Here is a 25,360-nt window from a genome sequence, read left to right on the forward strand (position 1 = left end):
ATAATTTACTTAACACTATCAACATTTGTCAATAGTATGACATAACCTATAAACTCAGTTTCTCAACTTTTGTGTCAATCTAACAATTAATCAATCAATCATAGTTTACGATAATGAAATATTAGTGTACAATTATTTACCTTTATTGTTGTAGTTGTTGTAAATGACGAATCTAAGTACTCCACATTTTCACTACAGACACAGCTGATGATACTTTTAACGATTTTCAACTTTAGCGATTCAACGCGCCTAATTCTCTAGTGCCGCGCGCAGCGGACCGATCATGTTTGAGTGGGAGACGCAAGGCATTCGCCGGTCCGGCGGGCCTCTCTCTCGTTCGGCGACTCACTGTAACAGACGTGAGCGGGCGTTACACTTTTTCTTAAATGACTCCGAGCCACAACCTAATTTAAGACGTTGTCACGTCAAAATAAATTTAAAACTGATAAACAGCATCATACTATCAATAATTACATATACATCGCTAGCATGAAAACATACGTCATAGCAACAAATAGAATATGCAAGCAAAAGGTATTATTATTCTGTACTGAAGATCTGTATGGTGTATAATTTAGTCTGGATTTTAGCGTATGCGATGCTCACCTTGTATTATAAAATAAACGCAAAAACTTGAGTACATTTCAACCAAAAACTCGTTTACATTTAAATAAAGAAAAAAGTATTAATTAAAAATGAACTTTTTTACCTTTTAATAATTACGGTATTTTAACGAGCACGTCATGTTGATTGATAGATTTGGGTTAATGTTGTAACCAAATCTAACGTTAATAATGTATTTGAAGTTCGATTACAGTACTGCACTTAATGAATAAGGAGAAGAAAACGTTTAGTAATTTAACAATTTGAAGTTTCACTAAAATAAAGAAAAAATATAATAGAAATACTCTACATAAATTTCCTATTAAGGAAAATAATAATTTAAATACCAATCGCATGGATCATGTAAATTTCTTTAAAATGCATATCTAGCTCTTTTTTTTAATACACATATATATATACATCTCTAATTAAGTAAATTATCTTTTGGTTTCATTCTATTACAAACGTGGCATTTTTCTTTTCAAGTAAATACTTTTCTATTGTCAATTTAATTGCCCTTCTGCTATATGTTAATATCTTTTATTCGAACTGTAGTATCTTTAAGTTACAATTATATTGTTGATCTTATATCTGTGTCTTACAGTTATATATTTATATATCAACAACTCGTGATGTGTACGAGTCTGTAAACGAAATGTTTTCCAATAAAGAACATGATATATCTATTCGAAAAAGTTTTCACGGTTAATACGATTTATATTATATTTTGGACTTGGATTACAATTTTGTTACATCGAGCTTTTAACACTACGCGCGGAGCCTTCATCCGTTCTCCTTCATCCATCATTCTCGGAAGAAAATGGGGTTGTTCTTCCATTAATGGCACTGCCAATGACGTTTGAAACATTCTACTTATTGGTTGTACTTTCTTCAATGTAACCAGTCGCCACAGCGGCCGCTTTCCATCCCACTTGTCGTTGGATTTGATCTATTGTCTTAGATGGTCGGATAGCAATACGCTTCCATCTTCCTTGATGTCATGAAGCGTAAATCGCACAATTCACATCTTCTGCAAGAGCCAAAGATACCGCAAATAGCTACTACCTTTAAAAATAAATACGTGGTGTCTGGAGCATCTGTGAAAAACTTCCGCAAATCGTCTTCCTTGAACACATACGTCATTCTTGCTAATTGCCTCCATAAATGCATGCACTTTCACAAATGATTTTAAATTTTTTGTTTATCCTCAATATACTTTGCAATTTTGAATGGGTAGCCACATAGTTGACGGTTTGTACTGTTCCGACATTTTCTGAAGGTAAGCAAGCACAACTCGTTTGTCTACCTTTGTTACCTTTTGCTCTTTCATCCATTTAATAAACGTAATCTTTTTTATTCGTCTTAAAATTTTTGAGGTATTAACCGAGCTTCTGCGTTACTACTTAAGTAATCAATGTTTTCAACTCAATCAACTCATTTTTAAGCAAGATACAACCAGTAATAATAATTAATCTTATGTGACAAAGTAAACATTAATTTTAGTTTTTCTCATTTCCATAAAAACGAAAGGTATAGTGATGTACATCACAAATTTAACCATTTTACATTCCTAGCCCTTATTTAATTTTTTTTTGTAGTAATAATACATGATTTTAAAATGTACGAATAAAAAAATAGCGTGAAGTATTCGTGGATAACTGATCTTTAAAACACTTGCTCTATTTCGAGCGCTCCGGCTGCGCCGTCCCGCGTGTTAAAGACCTCAATATCCACTTATACTTTGTGAGTCATAACTATTGGGACATAGACTAAGGACAGGTTATTTGGAAGAAGAAAATCCGCCAGATTTTTATTTTTGTGGACATATGAAGTCCTTAGTTTATGCCAATGAAATTAATACACGAGACGAACTTTGGAGATACATTCAAAATGCAGCTAATCTTATAAGGGGACAGAATAATATTTTTTTAACGTTCAAAAATCCTTTATAAAAAGAATTAGAAAAGGCATAGAAATCGGAGGAGACCATGTAGAACATTTAGTTTGAGTTTTTGTGAGTTCTTTTAAGTTAAAGTGTGTTTAGTTTTGATTTATCGTCAAAACGGAAACCTTACGTTAGTTGCAACTTTGTTTATTAGTTTGGTATTTGATAGTGGAATTGTAGATAAAATACTATTTCTTGTCTAAGTTATGCCTCTGTGCCAATTTTAAGAGCAATTTATAAATATACAGGGAAACTATTAGCAAACAACGAAAAACAAAAATTAACTTTAACACCCTGTATCTTTTTTCTCAGCAACATTTTATAAAGGCATATTTGGCCCAATAGCCATATTTTGGTCCAAATAACCTGTCCTTAGTCTATGTCCCAATAGTTATGACTCACCCTGTATACTAATTTTGGCTTCATTTTTGTACTTTTTAGTATTCTGTAGTTTCTATGTGTTAGTAAGTGATCCTTACTACTTGCATTAATAAAGTAATTTCCTAAACCTATTAAATAATTCTTCACATATACTGTAATAATAATATAATCTGCGAGGTCTGTCATATTATTTACCTTTTTATTTATCATTAAAGGGGCAGCTTAAGCATGTCATTGTCTGAACTTTATTTCGTTAGATTCAACACAAAATAAATACTATAATTATAAAATCGTTTTCTCTTTTCGATGTTGTAATTTTAAAAGTTGGTGATTTATTGTAATAGAATGTTATTACTAAATTGATAAAACAATTCAAGGTTACGCAGCTGTTAATAAAAATTGTGTATATTAGGTACTTTAAAACATACAATTTACCTTTCTCGCAAGATGTTACATGTAAATTTAAAGTTAACGACTTCATCATAGTACAGGGAAATAAGTTTTTCTCAGTTCCTATAGTGTGTACCTGTAGTAAGCAATGCTTTATGTATTGTGCAGCAATTTCGGTCTGGTTGTTTAAGTATTAACAATTTAGTGCAAAAAATGCGATTTTTTCGCATTTTTGCTTACCGCTGAAACGGTATCTATTTGAAAGTGATGGACTCGACCGTTACTTGATGAAAATTCATTTTACTACTACTACTACTTGTCGGTTTATAAGGTTCTCCGCCGTTTTCCGACTTCCAATCGCCACTTAGACCGGTTGTTCGATAGATCTTCTTCTATGGCCCTCTCTCTCTCAGTTCTTTATTTATTCCTTCGCTCCAACTTTTTCTCAGTCTACCTCGTTTTCTCTTTCCTTCTGGTTGCCACTTTAGTATTTCTTTTGGCATTCGTTGTTCGTCCATTCTTTGTATGTGTCCGAACCAGATAAGTTGTTTTGTTGTTAGGTCATCTGTGATTGTTTGTTTGATTCCCATTATTTCTCTAATGCGTTCGTTGGTAATCCTTTCTCTTCTAGATCTTCCTTCGGCTCTTCTCCAAAAATCCATTTCCGTCGCTTTCAGCATTGACAGTGTTCTTTCTTTCAGTGGCCATACCTCACAGCTGTATAAAGTGATACTTTTTACTATAGTCTCATATATCCTCTTTTTATTTTCTTTGCTGATGGATTGGTCCCATAAAATGGTGTTTAACATTGTGATGGCTTCTCTCCCTGACGTATTTCTCTCTCTTATGGCTTTGTCTAATGTTCCATCTTGTGAAATAGTGATACCTAGGTATTTGTAGTCACCGCAGTGCTTTATCGTAGTGTTATCGTCTAATATGAGATCTTTTTGTTATGCTCCAATGCACAGGTATTCGGTTTTCTTTTTATTTACTTCTAGACCCCGTATATCATACTCTTTAATTAATTTTCGTGCCATATAGTTTAAATCGTCATTATCTGGAGCCATTATTACTTGATCGTCTGCAAAGTTAAGCGTATATACCATAGTATTGGTGAGCGGTATCCCCATTATCCTGCATTTTTGTTTCCATCTTTTTAAAGCACTTTCGAGGTATATTTTAAATAAAGTGTGAGACAAGCAACATCCTTGCTTCAATCCTTTTGATGTTATAAATGCTGTTGTTATTTGTGTCCCTGCTTTTATCTTTGTTATTGGTTGGTTGTATAGCAGTTTGACGGCTTTTATTAATTCTATATTAATATTCGTGCTTTCCATTGATTGCCACAGCTTCTTCAGTGGAACGCTGTTGTAGGCTTTCCGTAGGTCGACGAACAACATATGAATCTCTTGATCCCTTGCCATCTTTTTTTCTATTATCTAGGTTAAGGAGAAAATGTGGTCAATAGTTGATCGACCCGTATGAAATCCTGCTTGTTCTTCTGCTTCATAATCTAAGTATTCTCTCTCGATTCGGTTCTTTAACACCTTTCCATATATTCGACTCATAGATCCGGTTACAGCTACGCCTCGGTAATTTTATCACCCTTTTTATGTATAGTACTGAGGTATGATATCTTCCATTCCGTAGAGATTTCGCTTGTGTTTATGCATTCTTGAAAAAGTTATCGAAGACATTCGTACAATTTGTTCGTTCCGTACTTAAACAATTCTCCGGGTATATCTCCTGGTCCGAGTGCTTTGTTCCTGTTCAGCTGTTTACATACATTTTTAATTTCCTCTATTGTTAATCTTATTGGCGAGCCAACTATTGAAATTCTATCTTGGTTTTGATTTCTATGTTCCTGAAATTCAACTCTATTCTCTACCAAAAGTCCTTTGAAATACTTTTCCCAGTCTTCAGATTTTATGCTCTGTATTACTTCTTTATTCTTTTCTTATATAAAATTTAATATAATTTATTATCACTACAGCAGCCAATTGACAGGGTAAACAGCTACACATATATTGGTACTAACATAAACAGTCAATGAGACCACTCTACTGAAACAAAACAACGCATAGGGAAAGCAAGATCAGCGTTCGTAAAGATGAAGTTTCTTTTCAGAAATCACGATTTACCACTTAGTACCAAAATCTAATCACATGCTAAGTATTTTCTACATTATTATACGGAGTAGAAGCATAGACGCTCTCTAAAGATTCTTTAGTAAAGCTCGAGACCTTTGAGATGTGGTGTTACAGACGCATCTTACGAATTTAATGGGTGGATCATGTGACTAATATTGAGGTCCTACGTAGAATGGGTAAGGAATGCGAGATCACTAACACAATCAAAATGAGCAAATTAGAATATCTTGGCAATGTTATGAGAAATGAACACAGATATGGCTTATTGCAACTCATTCTTCAGTGCAAGGTATTTGAAAAGAGAGGACCAGGAAGAAGAAGAATATCTTGGTTTCAAAACCCAAGGAAATGGTTAAATACGTCTACAGCCGGACTATTCCGAATAGCTGCAAGTAAAGTTAGGATAGCTATAAGGATAGGCACCATAAGAAGAAGATCACTGAAACTGTTTCAGCAGAGTGCCATTCTCAAGTGATCTATTTTTGGTATGCCTGTACACTTTACTTTACACTGTATAGTGTTTAACTGAATAAGTTGAGGAAGGGAGAACTGTCTGTCTTAAGTTGTTTATTCAGAAATATGTCTGTATTTTTTAATTTGTTAATTTCCATAAATTCCAATAAAGATAGCTTAAGGCCTTTACTTTGAATGTGAAGAATTTGAAAATCGTCATTAAAAAAATGATTATGGTCTAGAAGGTGAAGTGCGTACTGGTTTTGGTATTATTGGTAGTTCTTGTTCATGATCTTTCTGATCATGTCCTATTCTTCTTCTTCATCTTTTATTTTTCCATTGGAAGCAGTCCATGTTACCTTATGAATGTCTTTGTGACTAAACCTTGTGCTAGCTATCTTCATTTTGTTCTCTGTAGCAAATTCTATTAACTTTTTTCGTTTTCATTTGATTCCTTCGTTTCCCCTGTTATTCTTTTATATATTTCCTCTTTTTCGACTTTCGCATTCATGTCACCAATGATTATCTTTATATCGTGTGTCTGTATATTCCCTATTAGGGTACTTAGCTTTTCGTAGCACTCTATTTTGGTTTTTAAGTCTTTATCATCAGTGGGCGCATGTACATACATTAATGATACTTGTCTTCCTATCTTCTTCTTCTTCAGTGCCTTATCCGGTCCGGATGTTGGCGATCATCAAGGCTATCATGGTTTTGTTGACTGCTCTGCGAAACAGCTCCGCTGAGGTCATCCCAAACCATTGTCGGAGATTTTTTAACCACGAGATACGACGGCTTCCCGGTCCTCTTCTACCAAATATTTTACCCTGCAAAACAAGTTGAAGAATTCGATATTTGTCTTCGTTCCGCATCACGTGGCCGAGGTACTCAAGCTTACGTTGTTTAATTAAATTAAGCACTTCTTTTTCTTTTGTCATGCGCTGTAGGACCTCAACGTTGGTGACATGGTCCACATAAGATATTTTTAGTATCCTTCTGTATATCCACATCTCGAAGGCTTCGATTCGTTTTTCAGTGGCTTGCGTCAGTGTCCAGGCTTCAACTCCATATAGTAACACTGGAAGAACGTAGCACCTCACTATCCGCATCTTGGTTCCCAAACTGAGATCACTGCAGCACAGCAAGGATCTAAACTTAATAAATGTAGACCGTGCCATTTCAATTCTGGATCTAATCTCTTGAGCGTAGTCCCATTGTACGTTGAAGGTAGTTCCGAGGTAAGTGAATCTGTCGACTCTCTGGATCTCTTCGCTACCTGCCATTAGTGCCCCGGGATCTAAATTTGTACGGCTGACAACCATGAATTTAGTTTTCTTAATATTGAGGTTCAGTCCGTATGTTACGCTCACAGTTCGCACTCGGTCTAGTAAGGCCTGCAGATCGTTTAGGCTGGTTGCTAGTAACACGGTGTCATCGGCGTAGCGGATATTATTGATGTATTCACCGTTCACTCGGATTCCCATGTCTAGGTTTGTGAGGGCTTCATTAAAAATCTCCTCAGAGTATATATTGAAAAGAGTCGGCGATAGCACACATCCTTGCCTTACTCCTCGCATGGTCTTCACTTGGTCGGTCAGCTAGTCTTCGACCTTGACTTGAGCACGCTGGTTTCAGTATAAATTCATGATGATCCGAATGTCCTTCTCATCCAATCCTACTCTTGGTAGTGCGGTGACCATCTTCTGGTGCTGACAACGGTCAAATGCCTTGGCGTAGTCAATAAAACAAATATAGACATCACAACTGACATCGCGGCATCTCTGAAGTAGGACTTGTAAGGTGAAAAGTGCTTCACGTGTACCCATAGAATTGCGGAATCCGAATTGCATTTCACCGACATTTTCTTCGCATTTCTTGTAAATTCTGGCATGTATGATTTTAAGAAAAATTTTAAGTGCATGACTCATAAGACTGATAGTTCGGAAATCTTCGCACGTTTTCGCAGATCGTTTTTTTGGTAGCGTTACAAATGTTGACAATAGCCATTCCGCTGGGATATTACCTGAATCGTATATGGCGTTGAACAGTTCAGTTAACTCCTTCGTGCTCACTTCACTCATCACCTTAATGTCTTCCTATACTTTCCTTTTACTCTCAAGTAATATATTCTGTCTGATATTGGTTGAAAATTTACAGCTGCTTTGTTTACTTTCTCCGACACCATAAATCCCACTACAAAATATCTCTTGGTCCCCTCACTGTTGAACAGTGTGCTCTTTTCTATTTTTATTATATTATTTCTCAGTTGTTTTTATTTTTGCAAGGCAAGGATATCTATTGTATATATATTTTTCCATAATTTGGTCTAAGTTTCTTAAAGCTTCCTGCTCATAAGTACCTCTTACATTCCAAGTCCCAATTTTTATTATATCCTTGGATTGTTGCCTTGCTTTTGTGTTTATTTTTCCGTTTTCCACGGTCATATTCCTTTGCCTAGCCGTTCCGTCAGTGGTGAGAACATAATAGTACAGCAATACGTAGAAGAAATTCTGGAACCTCATCTTAGATCCTACTTTCAGACGCAGAAACATTAAATTTTTCAGCAGGATGACGCAAGGCAACATAGGGAGTCACCTTGGACTTTTTTGACCAATCTGGAGTCAATATTTTGCCTTGCCCCTTAAATACCCCGCTTTGTCCCTAATTGAATACGTATGGGATATGATGGGTCGGGGATTTGTTAATTCAGAGCATCCTTCTCAAACTTTGGGACCACTTCAGGATAAGTTAATTGGGAGATGTAACGAGATACTCCAGGAGAATATTAACTATGTTATAAAAAACGACACCAGCGAGGTGCATCAACCCATTATTAATTAACTTCCCTGGTTAGTTTTTTCAATCATATTGAAATTTTTATTATTAGTTTATTGTGCTACCCTGTGTTATTGTACAAAATATTTTCAAAATATAATAATTTATAATGGGTGTTCGTATTTATATCATCATCATCATTGGCTTTTACAACTCTTCGTGAATTTTTGCCGCGCTTACTATTGCCTTCCATTGATTCCGATCCTGTGCTATTATTTCCCATGGCGTTACTTCCATCTTCTCCAGGTCTTCCCTGACTGCGTCTTTCCACCTTTTTCTAGGCCTTCCTGTCGATATTCTACCATCTGGTCTTTCCCAAAACACATTGCTAATCAGTCTGTCGTCATCACTCCGTATCACGTGGCCTGCCCATCTTAATCTATTGGCTTTTATGTATCTTACGATGTTTCCTTTCCCGAAGAGAGTCTCTATTTCATTGTTGTATCTGCTCCTCCATTCATTTGTCACGCTGTTCCTGCAAGGACCATATATAATTCGCAGGATTTTGCGTTCCCATACTAATAGCTTATTGATTTATTTCTTTCTCAATGTCCATGTTTCACTTCCATATGTCACTGCTGGTCGTATTATGGTTTTGTACATTTGGATTTTGGCACGCCTTGAGAGAAGCTTTGACCTCATTAGATGTTGAATGGCAAAGAATGATTTATTCCCCGCCAGTATTCGTATTTCAACCTCCCGTTCTTCTGTGTCTTCACTGGTAATTGTTGCTCCTAGGTATTTGAATTCTTTGACCACCTCAAAATTATAATCGTTTATGGTAATGTTTTGTCTTATTCGCTGTCGTTCCTTTTTTGATACGACCATGTATTTAGTTTTTTCTTCGTTTATTTTCAGGCCTACGCTTAGTGTTGCTTCTTCAAAGTTCGATACTATATCCTTAACTTCCAGTGTTGTCTGTGCTACTGCATCTACATCATCTGCAAATGCGAGAATAATCTTTGCTCCTCTGGCAGTTATGTCTGGTTTGACTCTGGTATAGACTTTTCGCATTGCATATTCCAATGCTAGGTTAAATAGTAATGGGGACAGCGGGTCTCCCTGTCTGAGTCCGGTGCTTATGCCGAAAGCCTTTGAAGTTTTGCCTCCTATTCTAATTTGTGCAAAGGAATTGTTGACACACATTCGCGCAATCATGGTCAGCTTCTTTGGTACGCCTAACTCCATCATTGCACTCCACAGTTTTAAGCGATCTATGGAATCATATGCTTGTTTGAAATCTATGAAGATCTGGTGTACTTCTTTATTATATTCCCAATACTTTTCTAGTATTTGTCTGATAGTAAATATTTGGTCGATTGTTGATCTTCCAGGCCTAAAGCCGCATTGGTAATCGCCAATAATTTCCTCTGTATATGGCAGTAATCGTTTTAGTACAACTGAAGCTAATATCTTATATGTAGTACCGATTAGTGAGATTCCCCTGTAGTTGCCACATGTATTCTTTCTGCCTTGTTTATGTATTGGCACGATAATACAGCCACTCCATTCTTTTGGCATTATTTCTTGTTCCCAGGCTTCTTTCATTAATTGGTGTATTTTAGTTCTAAGTTCATACCCTCCTTTTTTAATCAGTTCCACATCAATATTGTCTAGTCCCGGGAATTTGTCATTTTTTAGGGTTTCTATCGCCGTGATAATTTCTTCCAGGCTTGGCGGGGGTACTTCTATCTCGACCGTTTGGTACTCACAATTTGTATTCGTATTTATATGTCACTTAGTATATAAAGACGAATAGTAACTCTGTCATGAGTAGCATTTGATAATTGGTAAATAATCTGCATATTTGTAGCCAGTAGTGCACGTCATTGAGTGATGAATACGTTTATTGTTAGTTTATTTATCCTCAATATAGTTTATATTGTTGTTTTTTAATTATCTTAAGTCATAAAAATATTTTATTCCTAATATAAATTGACTCATGTAAGTTGAACAATCTAGAAAAGTAATAACATTTATTGAAAAATTGTTACAAATATTTTACAAGCCCATGATTACATACAGTACATAACTCCTTACGTGCATTTCTTATCTAACTAACAACAAGGTAGTTTGAGTGCTACATACTAGTGTAAGTTTAGTAGCCGACAAAATGAAAATAACTAATAATGATTCACTTATAATGTTTGTAAATAGCATAGATTGCAAAGCGAATGGTATGAATTTTTTTATTCAAAAAGTTGGTGTTAAACTTGGTCGTTTAAGTGTAAGGTAAGAAAATTATATGTTTTTAACTGGAAAAAATGTATTTTGGGTTATCTATTTTTATACTTCTTTTTAGTTATATCAGTTGGCTTCAATTTTGATCAGTTATATCTGTTTTCATTTACCCATTCGTTTCATTGTTTCGTTTATTCTGTTTCATTTTTTCACCTCTACAATTTACTTTATTTATTTCATTATTGGCCTGACTTTTTTCTTTTGTGGTACTATTTGTTTTATATACGTATATATAACAAGCGAGTCTTCTACAGCTGGCGCCGCTTCTCGCATCCTAATTTCCAGCGTTTTCTGTCGAAGCAATCTTCAGTTGTTAGATCTCTGGCTGTCATTGCATCGTCGACATCGTCTCTCCAGGATCGTCTTGGTCTACCTCGTTTTCTTCTAGTTGGCGGAGTCCATTCTTCTATTTTTTTTGGCCATCTATTTTCAGGCATTCTCTGAAGGTGTCCATACCAGTTAAGTCTTTTGGCTTCGATTGTGTCTATTATGTCTAGATCGATTTCCATTTCTCTCCGAATATCTTCGTTTCTCACCCTATCAAGTCTAGTGAGCTGGCAACATCATCTCCAGTAGTTCATTTCCAGTTCGGCGCCGTACAGCCCAATACTTTCTATTATTGTTTTATAAATTCTTCTTTTATTTTCTTTTGTTATTTTTTTATTCCATAATAGTCCGTGTAGCTGTCTGGTGGCTGATCTTGCTTGGCCAATCCTGGAGTGTATTTCTTTGCTACTTCCTGCTTTTGATGTTATTTGGACTCCCAAGTATTTAAAATTGTCTTTTAGTTTTATAGTTCCCGTTTCGATTTGTAGGCTTTCCGGTTTTTCTCCTACAACTAAGCACTCAGTTTTTTGTATATTAATTGTGAGGCCCCATTTGGTATACTCATCTTCCAGTTTTCTAAGCATGGAGCCTACATCACTCTCGTCTTCAGCTAGAATGGCTTGGTGGTCAGTGAAGTGTATCGTGTACAATCTATCATCTCCGATTGGGAGATGATAGATTTTATATACGTTTCTTGTTATTTTATTGGGTTATACTTACATCATATATTCGTACTAGTTTAAATATCTCTTTACCATTTTATTGATCAATGGTCCTGATTGGCCAATCCTAAATTGTAGGTAATTATGCAAGAAGGACTCAACTCCAAAAAGTGTGTTTTTTCAGGAGAGACATTTTCGCAAAGCTATCTATTGTAAATTACAGGTACAACTTACAACCTTACTGAAAGTTGTACCGTGTTTGAGAGAGATAGTATTTTTATTGTTGATACTTAAACTAACATAATATATAATAACGGCTTTGGTATTCCTAAAGAATGGTGATTGGTTCCTTATTGCGTATTATACATATTAATTAATTACGTTTCACAATAGAGAAATAAAAACACAAACTTCTGTAGATTGTAATTATTTGACAATAATAATACAAAAAACTAAGTAAAAAACTAATATTATTTTATAGCTTAAAAATAAAAAATAAACTGAACTACAATAATAAAATTTTAAAATAATAATTATGAAAATACTAGTGTAATGGAAAAAATTAGGAAGTTTTTGTTCAATTTTGATATATGTAATCGAATAGTATTTTAATCAATTTCAATTTGAAAGTCCAGCATCCCATTGTACCCATCATCTTCAATTTCTTTATTAGATGATAAATTACGATCAAAGTTTTTACAATCATTCGGAATTAAATGAAGAAATGATGCGATATCCTTAAGCTTTTCAGGCGATATTGGTTTTCCTTCTGGCCACAGACTTTTCAACAAATATGACATGGAAGAAGGCCTGCCAAATCCTAGTTTTTGCACGTTTATTCCAACAAATTCGTTATTGTAGTTGTTACTGACGTAAATAGACATTGGTTTATTTTAAATAATGCGGATTTGTTTAAATTTCAACCAGTTTATCTTGGTGTTTGTTGTGTCTTTTTTTCTGTTGACAATACTTTTTTCAATATCACTTGTAGACTTAAAGTAAACAGATTCCATTTTTACTACGTTTAAAATATTTCAAAGAAAATAAAGTGTCCATTAAAATGGGAACAAGAATCATAGGAGACTTCACCACAACAAAAGGGCTCCTGCAGGGTTGTTCCACATCTCCAACCCTATTCAAAATATACTTAGAGAAAGTCTTGACTACATGGAAAAGAAAATGCGAAGGCATGGGAGTACCGGTACGGAACGAATACCTATATACGTTAAGTTTTGCAGACGATCAAGTAGTGATTGCACAAGACCAAGACGACCTCAGCTACATGATGAAGAAACTACAAGAAGAATATACCAAGGCTGGCCTAGATATTAACCTCGCGAAAACAGAGTACCTATCTACAAGTGAAGAAGACATAGAAGATCTACAGATTGATGACAACGTAACAATCAAAGGAAAGGATAAATTCAAATACCTGGGGTTTATAATCACGAAAAAGGCAACAACAGAGGAAGAAATTACACAAAGATTAGGACAAACAAGAACAGCAATCCGACAACTTAACTCAGTATGGTGGGATAGACACCTATAGATAGATTTATAAAACATTAGTGCGAAGTATTATGACATATGGGGCCGAAAATTGGATCATAAACAAGAAAAACAGCAGTAAGATAATAGCAACAGAGATGGAATGCCTGCGAAGATGCTGCAGAGTAACAAGAATAGATAGGAGAAGTAATGACGAAATAAAGCAAAGAACATCAATAGAAACAGACATACTAACATATATAGAACAAAAAAGACTTAAGTGGTATGGACATGTAAGAAGAACTAGCGACAGCAAATGGATAAAGAGAATAACCGAATGGAGCCCCATAGGAAGGAGGAAAAGAGGACGACCCCGAAAATCCTGGAGAAACGAAGTAGACGACGCCATGAGTAAGAGAGGACTAAACGATGGAGAATGGAACAACAGAGAGAGATGGAAACGGTTGAGCGAGGGAAGGCAGTGAATACTGTAGAATCCCTAAATATATATATATATATATATATATTAAAATATTTCGTTTTCTAGCATTCACTGTCGTTTGGCAGAAAACTGTGCCCACAGACTAAAAAGTTCATAGTAATATTTTGAAGGCTAGGGTGGACTTCCAACACAGTTTTTGCATAAGAACTATCTTGATATTTCTATTCTCGCCACCACACGAATCACTCCATAGTGTCAGATTGGTGACTTTGTCAACATTAGCCATAATATGTTTGTATAAACAAGATGAAACTTCCTGAGCGCCCCGACCAGCTTGTCCCTCTATCCAAACATTTCAAAAGCCCTTTCCACTCTTGACACTGTGGATTCCGCAATTGTATAACATCATTTATCTTTTGTAGAACATGATGTTAGTTGGAATACGCGGCAAAAGCAGAGTTTTCTACAAGTCAAAGGTAAATGTCTCTGAACTCTTGTTTCCTTTTGCAAACTTTAAATCGTCTTTCATTAGAACTTGAGCTAAGTTTGCAAGTGCCACATGCTCCTGATGATTTTCCTGAAGTTTCTGTTTTTCAGTACTATTTTCAGCATCATTAATCTGTAGAATAAGTGTGTCACATGGATTGCAAGTATCTTTTTTAGTGGTTTACGTCATAAATTAAAGTCTTGTAGAAAAATATGTTTAAACTTGCTAAAAGACACTGGACTGCTGTACTCATTTTTATATAAATCATACATTTTCATTAGCGTAATATTAGTGGGCAAGTACAAAGAATCTGTATTGTTTCGTCGATAATGACTTTTGTACTTTGGAAATTTATTTCCAAAGTTTTTCATCCATTTATTTCATCAAGATTCATAAGAAAAAAACACATCCTGAAAACCCTTTTATCTTTTCAATAAAATCCTTTATAAAAAGGTATATAAAAAACCCAGTTGGACTATGTTAAATTGACAAATCGTTTTCGGAATAAGTATTCCATCATCAGTGTCCTAAAAAGTATTTAACCACTTAATTAAAAAGAACATGAAATAATTTAAGTTTTGACTAAGGTTAATGTAAAATGTGGTTAATACTTACAAGTTAATACATGGATGTAGCTACTAAATATGGGGGTAAAAACCCTTTAAAGATTACTAAATGAAATTTAGTTTACATTATGTCTAATTTAAAATTAAGATGGTAAAGTTACCGTTGGATTGGTAACATGGCGACATATGACTCTACATTAAGTTGCAAGTCCTGAGACGGTATGTCTACGAGGACTTTATTAAAGCAACTGATTGAAATGACAATCTTGGCAGGTTATGACGGAAGTTGTGACAGAGCAGTCAGTGTAACTGTATATGTCTATTTAAGACAGAAGCCAACGTTGTTTAAAAATTGTGAAAGTTGAAATAAAAATAAAATTTTAACAGTATCAACCATCAATGTTATTGTTATAAATTATGTATGTGAGATCAAATTGTGGTGAGAAAATTATGTGATTATAGTTAGGCAACCAACTATACAGTGTCAAGTGGTGTGATGAAAAGATTCTAATATAAGGCCCTTTATGTTTTAATAACATTTGGTACCTGGAAAATGGAAACTAGACACAGGTGGAAAGTTGGGTTCTTGAAAAAAGAATAGGAATTAATATATTTAATATGTGAGAATGTTATTCAATGAATGAAATAAAACTATTGTAATATAAAGTTCATGTAACAACTGACTTATAACTCAATTATATTAGGCCCTGTATGTCAAAAAACAACATTTGGTACCTGGAAAATGTAAAACTTCTTGAGTTGCAAGTTCATGAATATAAATATCTGATTGGGTGTTAACAAACTGAGTGATGTAGTTATATTTTGTGTGTTGACAAGTATATGAAATGGACAAAATTTGATGGTTGGAAGTGGTTTTGTAATATATTGATCGTAAAGTACTCAACTTATAACTTGAGAAAAGGCCCTATCTGTTATAAAGCAACACTAGGTACATAGGGAAAATAAAAGATTAAGTTATAAGTTGGTAAGTTGAATGAACTATTGGTCTATATTGACTATAATAGTAAAATGAAATTGTTATAGGTGGCTCTGTTAAATTTAAGTAAAGAGAATGAAAATTAAGGTGTTTTTGGGAAAAATTGTGATAAACGGATAGACTACGGAAGGCTGAGGTCCCCAGAGAACCGAAGCTAAACCCTGAGGGAGTTGTGTAGAGAAGTAAAATAAGAATTTAATAATCTGGAAGGGGTGGGTGATGACGGATGATCTGATCTGAATTTGGAAGTGTTGAAATAGAAGCATGGAAAGTACCTATTGGTTATAGTGGTTAAGGCAGGAAGTTTTGGTTGAAAAGAAAAGAGTGGGATAGATGGAGAGTAAGATGTATTGGAAGAAAGGTTTTTAGAGTTAACTAAGGAAGATGAGTATTAGGTGAACTAATAATGAATATAGATTTTAATTGTAGAAGTAAATTGGGGATGTGGGTTAGGAGAAAAGTTGGCGATGGAGAGGGAGAAAATCTCGATTGAATGAAACATGACGATTAACGCAATTTGGGCTTTTTTGTTTTTCTTTAAGAATTTCAAGATCTTCGTATAAATCTAATTTGAGGAAATTTTTTTGGGAGATATTGTGGATGAGTCAAACGTCTTCTGGGATATTGAGGGTGTGGTTGTGTTCTTTGAGATGTTGAGAAGTGGAAGTGTTTTCTCTTTTTATGTGCTCTAGAGAGCGTGAAGAAAGAGATCTGCATGTTCTACCTATGTAGGTGGCATTGCAATCTGAATATTTAAGTCTATATACTCCACTCCGGTTCATATAATTGATAGGATCTTTGGAATTATCTTGTGATCTAAAAGTAGAGACAACCATGAACATTAGTCAACCCTGACCACATATGTCCTGCTCTCCACCGGAGAAAGATAACAATAATATAGATAAACTGGATGCAATATTTAGACTTTCTTTACATAGAAAATTTTTCATTTATTTTAAAACTTATTTTTATATATTTTTTTACACATCGTACATTGTATTGGATAAGAAGAAGAGAGGCTAGAAAATTTTACAAGGAAATCAAGCAATGCACCCAAGGATACATAACAAGATCAACAGTCTGCAAGGACAAAAATGGGGCAATTATCAGCGAGAAAGAGGAAATAATGAAAAGGTGGAAGGAGCATTTTCAAGAGCTGTTAAACCCAGAAAAAGAACAAAACAAAGATGAAGAGATAATTCACCACACAGCAGAACAACTAGTTGAGCAACCAACATTGGAAGAAACGATAAACGTCATAAAACATCTAAAAAATAACAAAGCACCTGGCACAGATGGAATGACTGCAGAACTGATAAAGAATGGTGGACATGCGCTATGGAGGCGTATCCATAAACTAATCGACCGCATATAGACACTAGAAGTCATCCCAGAAGATTGGAAAGTGGGAATCATACTTCCTATGTACAAAGGGGGAGACAAACGACTCTGCAAAAATTATAGGGGCACAACAGTTTTAAATGTCATCTACAAGATATTATCAGGAATTATATATAGCCGCCTGGAATCGTTTTCGGAGGAGATTATTGGTGAATACCAATGTGGCTTCAGACCAAGGAGGTCAACTATAGACCAAATACATATGTTAAGAGGTATACATGAAAAATGTGTTGAATATAACATACCTATTTACAACTTGTGTATATCGATTTCAAACAGGCGTTTGATGGAGTAGATCGACAAAAGATGTTAAAGCAACTATCTATGTTAGGGATACCCAATAAGTTGGTTAAACTTATACGAATGACTCTGGAGGGTTCCAAAGCTATGATGAGAATTGATGGAGATATGACGCAGGCCTTTGATATTGAAAATGGAGTTAGACAAGGGGATGCCTTATCAACCTTATCAGTTTTTAATCTAACTTTAGAAGCTGTTGTTAGAAAACTGGATGTAAACGGCTGTATTAATACAACAGTTATGCAAATATGCGCATATGCGGATGATGTTGCCATAATAAGCCGCAACAAAAGGGTATTGAGCGAAAAAGTTATAGAACTGAAACGAGAAGCTGCTACGTTTGGTCTATATATAAATGAAAGTAAAACAAAATATATGGAGTGCACAAAATCGAATGAACATGAGAATCTGAAGGTAGACAACCATACCTACAAATATGCCTCCACTTTTCCCTACCTAGGCTCAATAATGAATGACAACAACAATATCAGTCAAGAAATACAAGCACGGATTCTTAGCGGTAATAAGTGCTTTTATGCATACAAAGACTTAATGAAAAGTAAGTTACTGAATCGTGAGTCTAAGCTGAGAATCTACAAAACAGTAATTAGACCAGTGGTCACATATGGATGTGAAACGTGGACCCTCTCAACCACTGATGAAAATCAACTGAGAATATTTGAGCGCAAAATACTAAGGAAGATATTTGGACCAACCCAATGCAGCGATAGTTGGTGGAGAATTAAAATGAACCACGAGCTGGATGAACTAATGCAGAGCGCAGATATTGTCAGATTTGTAAAATCACAAAGACTAAACTGGCTTGGTCACCTAGAAAGAATGCCAGATAATCGAGCTGTAAAAGTAGTTCAGAGATGAAAGCCCCAAGGAAACAGAACAAGAGGAAGGCCCCGTAAAAGATGGATAGACGACGTAGAGAGGGATCTTAAAACCATGAACATCAAGCAGTGGCGAAGGAAAGTATCCGACAGGGCAGAATGGAAGAACATTGTTAAGCAGGCCAAGACTCACAAAGGGTTGTAGCGCCATTAGAAGAAGAAGAAGAAGAAGACATTGTATTGGATTTTTTTATTAAATTGTATATTTTAAAACAATTTTTGTTTATTTGTATATATTTGTTGACGAATATGTATGACGAATTTGAATAAATTATGATTTTAATAACCAATATTAAATTAATCGCAATTTATATAACTTAGTTTTCACAACACTTCCTTCTGTCACCATTTTTAGAGTTGTTCTACATTAGTATACATCCTTTCTACAGGCCTATAAAACACACTAAAAACTCAATTTAAGCAAAGCGATACGACATTCTGATATTTTTATGTTTCTGTTCCATAGAAATATGATTATATTTTTTCATCTTTGAAGTAATCTATAAAAAGACACTCCTTTTTGACATAAAACACGTCAAAGAGATAAAATGGAAACTTCTTGGCGTATTTCTTTTAAGTAGTCTAATTCTTTTTGATGAAAAAAGGTAATTATGCTGTTTATGTAAAGAAACGTTGGAAAATAAGCAGGATAATATATCTTGTACTTTGATGTTTATAAATGCTTACTGTTTACATTAAATGGCTCGTCAAAACTTTATTCTAGTTTAAAATGAAACATTCACCATCAAGAGCTTTTGATTATTTTTAAATCAAATGGACGTTAACAAATTTAAAAATGCTTTTTTATTAACAAGAACTTATCAGTGCTTTTCTATAGCAATATTTTTTCCAATTGTATATAACTGTTTTCTAATTGTACATAACATAGAAAAAATCCTTAGCATATTATCAGTTTTCTAGTGTATAATTGTGCAAACAAAGAAATTAAGTACCTACTGTATACATTATACAGTCACTTTGGGACTGGTGATCTTTTAAGAAGAGTTTTATTCACTGCTCAGCGCAAATCAACAAAAAGACCCATGCCGGCCAGAAACTATATAGAGTGAGAGCTCTGATAGCTATCTGCTGCTTTAACTCCAACAAACGGCCAGGTTCTGATACCAGTACCATAACCCAATTTTTTAATGTGTTTCGGTGGAGTCCAGTGTGCAGTCTATTATACGTTTTTTTAAGAAACATCTTAAGCTAAAGAAATAGCTTAAAGGAAAATTGTGGATTTTTCCACCAAAAAGGATCTCTCTTAAGTAGTGATACTTTTTAAAAACTTGACCATAGCTCTGAAGATGGCTTTTTTTGATTATTCCTATTCAGTCAAGCTATTAGATTTCTGCATCAATTCTTTAACCAAAGGTATTGACGTAATCCAATTCTCAATCGTCAAATTACAATAAGATGTTCGAATATTATCAGAACGCCGTAAGACAACATCTTTGGCACTGGTTGAAATCTTGAATGGTCCTTCTGGCAGCTGTACATACACCCCCATACGACTTGTACAATATGAAGATGAATCAGATAAAACATATATTTTTTCCCCTTAATTATTCGGTTTTGATGGTGTATATTGACGAAAGCCACATCTATCTCTAAATCCTGGTAGCATTTCGTCAATAGGTACATAGAACGACTGTGATGATTTTGACAATTAGGTACAAAATTATCGAAGAGAGTTCTTATAGGTCCCAGCTTATTAAGTGACCTTTTTTTTTTCAAAGTAATTCATGTCGTCAAAACGTAAACATTTCAGGAGAAATCTAAACCGCTCTAAAGACATGCTAAGATGAAAATACTTTATAAGTGATACATCGGTTTTCCACATATCTTCAACGTTCAGACGTTTTGCGTAAGTAACTCTGGCCATGTACAGTAGCTCTAGTAAAGCACGAATCTCAATTGCATTCCAAGGTGCAGCATCTCGATGTCGGAAAAAAATTGTGGCGAATGGATTTGATATATTGATTTGTAAATTAAACATTCAAATTAACCATACCATCATCGATAAAGTATTCTCATATTTCTCTAATCCATTTTAAAAGCCTAGTAATTCGTTTGGAAAAGAAAAATGTTTATAATAGTATGTGTTCTGATTCTTAGAGTCTCAGGAACTAATGAGCATTTTCTTCGGAGTGCTACGTCATTCATACGTTTTCAATGTGCGATAATCTATTGCTCTCTGGAATATCGTCTTCATTCCTATGAGAAATATCTTGTTAAGATTTACTTCCTTCCATATCTCTTACCTTATGGTCTGATTCTTTATCATCATCGGCAGCTTTGTCACTATCGGTCATCACCTCTTCCATCAATGTTGCTTCCTCTTGCTGTTGTTTTTAATAATTTATATCTATAATAAATTATAAATGAGTATATTAAGTAAAAAAATTGTATCCAATAATAAATATACTTATAAATAAATTAAGAAAGTGAAAAAAACAGTCCACGATTAGTCACCTTAGTGTCACAGACCATCTAACTTTTTAACTGTTTAAATATACACGTAAAATTGGCCTTACTAACGCACAAAGTTATTTAAGATAGTTGGGAATGTACTATGCGCCCGAATTTCTTGGCTTCCCCACTTTCGTCAAAATCAGAATTTAAACTTTGACCCGGAATACTAGACCTTGCGCGACTACTGGAAGGTAAAGAATACAAAGGACAAGTTTGTATAAGTTATAAGCAAATAAACACCTACGGAGAATATGACGTACAGCTACACTATTAACGTAAGGTGTGTTGATTGAAAATGATACACATACGCAAACAATATGTACAAATACAAACTTCACATCAAACCAGCAAATCACGAGATAGCTGAATTACAATGGGCTCATATTAGGTTAAAAAATTTCCAGTCTCGAGGTGTAGCAGTATCATGTCCAGGATATGCATGATAAAGTAGTAAATTTTTGCCTAAGCAATGAACCAAAGGATTGGTGATCTCTAGATTATATCCTTAGTCTGTTGGTACACTGGAATATAACAGTCTTTCGTCCCAACATGTAAACATAAATTCACACGGAGATAAATAAAGGAAAACAGCAGAGAGGCAAATTCGGTTACGGACTATGAATCTGTCCCAAATAGGTGTAATTTACCCCCAACAGCGAGGCAGTTATGGCAAAACTTTCATAATATGTCTATGAAAACGCACGATCTCATGTTGATACAAGATATCTCCAGGTAACTTTGTCAAAGTTACGAAGACTTGTATACTAGTAAATAAAACATATTCAATAAGGCAATTAAGGATAATACGATCTACGAAGAACAAACGGTAAAAAAAAATAAAAAAGAATCAGAAGACTTAGTTCTAGATTATTTAAATTAACAAGAAATAAAAATCTGTATTTTTCACCTACAGATCTCATTTGGAAACATATTTTAAATTTAAATGTATCCTGTCTAAACCAATCCGTTAAGTCCAAGAAATCGTCGATCTATCCAGAAAATGTATCTATTTGGGGTAGCCTGTGGTACAGTTTCCGGAGTACTGTAACATAACCGCACATTTTTATTGGTGAAGATTTTTTTCTTTAACCATAATGCACCTCCACATTGGTATGTCAATGTATCTAAAGCTTGGGGTATAAGCTATTACTTATGCAATAGTTTTTGAGGCTCCCAATCTCAACTGCATTAAGCATTACATGCACATATAAACAACATAATAAAACTTTAAGTAGAGTGTTGCAGTGAATTTTTTCACATTAAACTTTTCCATTTTATTACGATCGGTAGAAAAGTGAAAAAAGAGAAAAAATTGGTGAATCATGAACTCTAAGATAAAGTTAAAACAGTAAGGAATGAAAAGAAGGAATATTGGAAGCTATTTTGGAAGAAATTAAGTTACAAAGAATTTAACTTATTTAAAATACAAGTAAATATTAAAATAATAAACAATAGAATAAATAAATAAAAAAAAAGAATAAAAAATGTAGTGGTTGTTCACTGGATTATTTACCACAAACGAAAATAAGACTTTCAAGGGTTATATCTAAAACCAATAAACATTTTCCAGAGGGCATTACTACGGCAAACTAAACATATTAGGCCAGTTTTCAGATTATAAGAGAGACTTTTTTAGTGTCATGCGAAACGGTAGTTGTATCTTAAGCTATGTAGGAAGGGTTAAAATGAAATCACAAACTTTCCGAAATGTTTAGAGTAAGCACGGAATGTCCATGTCCAGTGATCAGTTTTACCACCGTTCCTGTCATTTCACGAGACTTGTCTGACATATCGTCTTCTTTGGAAGTTCTGGATTTCCGTGAACTGCATTGTTACATATTACAATAAGGTCTCTTTTTATGCGGATAATTTCGTTGCGATTTTAAAGTTGTTCAGTTTGTATTTCATCAACAAATTTCTATTATTAACTATTATAAAATTATTAAATTTTAACTATTCATATCCAGATGACCATAGAGTGAGCTTTTGCAATTCTGGGATTCCCTTGTTACATGATGCCCCTATTACATCATTAAAATTTATAACCTGTTATTGTTTTAAAATAATTTTTCTTTTAGCTGTGCTTCGTTTTATAATAAGTTGTTTAAAATTATGCTGATTTTAACTTACAGTATAATAAGCAGCACGGTTTTTGGATTAAAAGATTTCAAGTGAGTGTCGCAAAGTTTAATTTTTCATTAGAAGAGGTGGAATGGAAAACATTGACTCCTCTAAAGAATTAAAGGACGAAGAACCACCAGCCGAGGGCTGGAATAAAAAACAGATTAAACACTATCTTATACATTTAATGCTAAGATTAAATAGCAATTTCTGATATCTGTCCGAAAACACTGTGAGATGGAATATCTCACTATATCTCACTGCTCGTATGGTAAAACGTTTATATAAGTGGGCCCAAAAAATTGATTAAAAATCTTACGGCTGAAGAAATTAAAATTATAACCTATGGGATTAAATTTGGCATGAGGAGGTTGAGCTCCTCAGAGACTTAAAAAGAATAAAGGTACAGGAATTGACTAAAGAGGGGGGTTTAAGGAAAAATAAGTGAATTAATCAACAAATTAGAGATAATAGCTCATGCTAAAAGCATCTAGCACCCTAAGCAAAATCTATTTTGGTTATATTAAATTCGGTTTATGTAAACCACAAACTTGATGGATGAGTGTGCTGTACTAAGTTGTTGAATAAGAAAGGGGAGCAATAGTTGAATAAGGATTTTTTTTTCAAAAAATATAAGTAGTCACAAAAATGAGTAGAAATATGGACCAGTTTTGTACTAAAATTATACAAAAATATATTTTACAAATAAAAAAACGAGAAAAAGCAGTTGATGATAAAAGAATCGATAGAAAACATTGTGATTTAAACTGGAAGAGTACTGTAGAATTAAGCTATTTTAACGAACAAAACAAAAAATGCTTACTAAGTGTACTAAACAGAACTGCGATCAGCGAACCGAGTCTAGCAATATTTTATTATAAAATTCGTTAGGCTTTAAGATTCAGCATGTGTTATACAAACCATAAAAATATATTTAATAATAACGAAGCAGTTTGCTTGAAGTAACCGGTAACTGGTTATTTAATTTAAGTTCTTTAAATTAATTTCTGTTAATGCCACAATATTGAGTGTAAGAAAAAATTGAAATTATACGTTTTTTGGGAGATATTTCACAAAGGTTTGTACAGTATTTTATGAAATATGTAATGGTTCTCGTATTAGCTGAGCTAAATATACAGTGAATAAAATATTCAAGGACTAGTGTATTAATAAAATTGTTATTAAAAAGTAATTATGGAGGCAGATGAAAAGGAATTATCAAATAATTTTACATCCTTTTAGACATAATCCTTATAAAATTTAAAGAGTACTAATTTAAGAGTTTGAGTAAATCTCGAGAAATTATTTGGTGATATCTTAAGCCAAACAATATTAAATGTTAAAACCAAAATTTTAACAGATGTTGCAAGAAGGCGACGAAACAAAACGTTAGGAACATTGTTCATTGGAGCACGAGTTATATTTAAATTTTGTAAAAAATACGTTTATCGACGAAGTCACTTTCACTACAAATGGAGAAGTACGATCAGAAAATTGTCTCTATTTGACAAGGGATAATCTGGAAAACAAATTGTATAAGATAGTATTTTTTTAAATCAACGTGTGGTGTGCTATTATGAACAAGCCATTTATTGGTGCATTCTTTTTTGAGGAAAACATAAACGCACATACATTTCTTAGTTTGCAGCCATTTAATTTGTATAGATTGACAGAGAAGTTAAAATGAAGATAGGAGCAACTGAAATAGACACCAAAAGACAAATGGCTAGTTTATCAAGATTGGATATGATTATAAAAAAATGATAATTTAAAAAAGTAATTTTATATACATTGAAAAACCAATAAACCTTAACTTTGTTCAAGTTTTGGGACTGCATAGAATATAATCAATTAAAAGTATTTAAATCGTGATAAACAGGTTACCTGTTGAAGTGGCTAACAAAATTGTAAGCAGACCATAACGTATTTTTATTTAAATTAAGTTTTATTAAAAGGAAAGAAAGTTAAGATTTGATTTCACGTATAGTGCGTTTGTGTATCCGCTTATACGTATTTCATCCTAAAAGGAATCTTCAGAGCGGCAATTTACAAACGCTCTGAACGTGAAAACAATATTTTCTGTTATAGTAGAAGCAACACTAAAATGGCTTCGGTGTCTCTAATGTCTCTAATTACATCCCATGTCTCTAATTATATCTTTATTAACGTCTGTTTTGCCTTGCAATTCTTAGAAGGC

The 25,360-nt window shown here is 34.0% G+C and overlaps 1 protein-coding gene across 2 annotated transcripts in view; it reads left to right on the plus strand.

Moving 5' to 3' along the window:
- Nucleotides 1-25,360, plus strand: part of LOC140439249 (probable multidrug resistance-associated protein lethal(2)03659) — a 173,437-nt gene that overhangs the window by 25,307 nt on the left and 122,770 nt on the right. The window contains exon 1 of one of the 2 annotated variants that reach the window (XM_072529049.1): nucleotides 10,852-10,989. The exons of the other annotated variant lie outside the window; for it this stretch is intronic. The gene's annotated coding sequence lies outside the window, so the exon portion shown is untranslated. Of the gene's footprint in view, nucleotides 1-10,851; nucleotides 10,990-25,360 lie in introns of those variants that run through there. 2 annotated transcript variants of the gene reach the window in all.

This window comes from Diabrotica undecimpunctata, chromosome 4 (genome assembly GCF_040954645.1).
Source record: "Diabrotica undecimpunctata isolate CICGRU chromosome 4, icDiaUnde3, whole genome shotgun sequence".
NCBI lineage: Eukaryota > Metazoa > Arthropoda > Insecta > Coleoptera > Chrysomelidae > Diabrotica > Diabrotica undecimpunctata.